Source organism: Budorcas taxicolor, chromosome 11, assembly GCF_023091745.1.
Source record: "Budorcas taxicolor isolate Tak-1 chromosome 11, Takin1.1, whole genome shotgun sequence".
In the NCBI taxonomy this organism is placed as follows: domain Eukaryota; kingdom Metazoa; phylum Chordata; class Mammalia; order Artiodactyla; family Bovidae; genus Budorcas; species Budorcas taxicolor.
This window is the reverse complement of record NC_068920.1, coordinates 124,742,457-124,745,342: the sequence shown is the minus strand read 5'-3', so window position 1 is coordinate 124,745,342 and position 2,886 is coordinate 124,742,457. Positions and strand designations below refer to the sequence as shown.

The window sequence follows — 2,886 nt, the reverse complement described above, 5'->3', positions numbered from 1 at the left end:
TTGGCGTGTGAAATCTTCCAGGACCAGGCATTGAACTCATGACCTCTGCATTGGCAGGAAGCACCACCGCATAACCTGGGAAGTCCTTGCATTCATCTTTTGATGAACACTGCCTTTGTGCTAAAATTCAGAGCAAGTGAATTTGTGTATGACTCCTTCAAGAAAGGAATCTCAGTTTTCCTCAGCCCTCTGGTTCCCCCATTGATTTTCAGAGCCAGACATTATGGGGGCTTGTCTTCTCAGAGAAGGTACCCTGGACTGGGAAGACTAATATGGGGCTTGGGCCCTTTACTCCTTGGAGAGGACCTCTCAGGTTGTGATTTACCTCTCAATTACAGCCTTGTCTGTTTGAGTTCTCCATACCTATAACACTGACTGGTGCATAGACAGTACACAGTGAACATACACTACATTTTTAAAAAGTAGTAAAAGTGGGTTAAATATAGTGAACTATTAAGTTTCCAGAGAACTTTGTGAGTACAGTAAGAGACACTAGATATCTTTTCTTGGATAAACTCTTCAAATTGCATCCATGCTACAGAACTAGTGTTGGATGAATAAAGATGACCATTAAAACAGACACACCTCCACCTGTTCTTCCCTGCTGGTTAAGACCGTAAGGATAAGAGCATATGGGAAAACCAGAAATGAATGCTACTCAATAATTCTGGGTTTAATGGATTTCTTGCATGATGTTCGAATGAATGGATGATGAGCTGTCAACATTCAGAGTGCTCACAGTGATCAGAAACCTATCAGTCCACCGACATACCAAAGATCAGTTTTTCTAGGAAAACTCTCTTGATTATCCCAGCTCACATCTATCTCTTTTTATGATTTTATTCCCAACAGGCTACAGAATACTCTTCACCTGATGCTATTACTTCTCTACATGCAAATCTTCCTTTCAATCTTACTGCACACTTCTGAAGAAGAAGAACCTCACCACCCATCTATAGAGTATCTTCCATCATACGTAGCACAGAGCTATATCCATTTGGAAAAGGATAAAATTTGAGGGAAAAAAATGGACCATATTAGCAGTTAATGAGGGAATCAATTAGATGGGCCCCACAGAGGAGACAGAGTCTTCATAGGGATAAGCCTTGGACAAGGCATTTGGAAGGTCTGCTTGCCAAGACTCTCTTTGATTAGAGGCCATTAGCTCTGGAGAAAGTAGGGAATGCCAGTCAAATCACTTTGAGGAGAGCTAAGTCTGTCCACCTTTTCCTCCTATTTTAGGGTGATTGGTAAGAATAGAGGGACCTGCCTTCAGCACACTTACCCTTAGAGGTACTCTGTAGGAGACTATAATTTATGGTTCTGAAATAAATTTGGGTAGATATTACTCTCCTAGCTGATTTTTCATTATAGATAGAGCCAGCTTCATTTGGACAATACTATCAACCATAACTCTAGCTCTAATGAACTTCTCTTTTTGGCTGCAGGCTATATACACTTACAGAAATTTCCTAAAATCCTTCCTGGGACAAGATAAAGAGAAGTGAAGTCACTCAGTCATGTCCGACTGTTTGTGACCCCATGGACCGCAGCCTACAACACTCTTCCATCTATGAGATTTTCCAGGTAAGAGTACTGGAGGGGGTTGCCATTTCCTTCTCCAGAGGATCTTCCCAGCCCAGGGATCGAACCCGGGTCTCCTGCTTTGTAGGCAGATGCTTTACCATCTGAGCCACCAGGGATGGCAAATCCCTACTTGAAGATAATTTGAGTCATTATAAAAATCAAACTTAAGTGACATATGCTATTTAATTTTTCACCCTTAGTTCTATATTTTCTCTTGCTATTCTTCATTTAATCCATTTTTAAAAATAAAAATAATATTATACTTTTAGAAATTATAAACAAAATACATGTTTATTTATGCTTACATAAAATGCTTAAGTAATAAAGGAATTATTTGAGAGTCCTATTTGGCTGGAATCTTCTTAAACAATCTCTACCTTTATTATGTAACTATATATTTACCTGGTGCACAGTGCTTGTAGGGCTTCCCTGGTAGCTCAGCTGGTAAAGAATCTGCCTGCAGTGCAGAAGACCCTGGCTCAATTACTGGGTCAGGAAGATCCTCTGGAAAAGGGATAGGCTACCCACTGAAGTATTCTTGGGCTTTCCTGGTGGCTAAAATGGTAAAGAATCTGCCTGCAATGCAGGAGATCTGGGTTCAACCCCTGGGTTGGGAATATCTCCTGGAGGAGGGCATGGCAACCCACTCCAGTATTCTTGCCTGGAGAATCCCCATGGACAGAGGGGCCTGGTGGGCTACACTCAGACCACCAACATGCTGGGCTGGATGAGGCATAAGCTGGAATTGAGATTGCAGGGAGAAATATTAATAACCTCAGATATGCAGATGACACCATCCTTATGGCAGAAAGCAAAGAAGAACTAAAGAGCCACTTGATGAAAGTGAAAGAGGAGAATGGAAAAGCTGGCTCAAAACTCAACATTCAGAAAATGAAGATCATGGCATCTGGTCCCATCACTTCATGGCAAATAGATGGGGAAACAGTGGAAACAGTGTCAGACTTTATTTCTGGGGGTTCCAAAATCACTGCAGATGGTGACTGCAGCATTGCAAATAAAAGACGCTTATCCTTTGGAAAAAAAGCTATGACCAACATAGACAGCCTATTAAAAAGCAGAAACATTACTTTGTTAACACAGGTCCATCTAGTCAAAGCTATGGTTTTTCCAGTAGTCATGTATGGATGTGAATGTTGGACCATAAAGAAGGCTGAGCACTGAAGAACTGCTACTTTCAAACTGTGGTGCTAGAGAAGACTCTTGAGAGTCCCTTGGACTGCAAGGAGATCCAACCAGTCCATCCTAAAGGAGATCAGTCCTGAATATTCATTGAAGTGA

General features: G+C 41.4%; 1 non-coding gene across 1 annotated transcript; it reads right to left on the bottom strand.

The window, feature by feature from the left end:
* Nucleotides 1–1,631: 1,631 nt before the first annotated feature.
* Nucleotides 1,632–1,703, bottom strand: TRNAC-ACA (transfer RNA cysteine (anticodon ACA)). Its single transcript has one exon. It is a non-coding gene; the product is annotated as a tRNA-Cys (tRNA).
* Nucleotides 1,704–2,886: the final 1,183 nt, after the last annotated feature.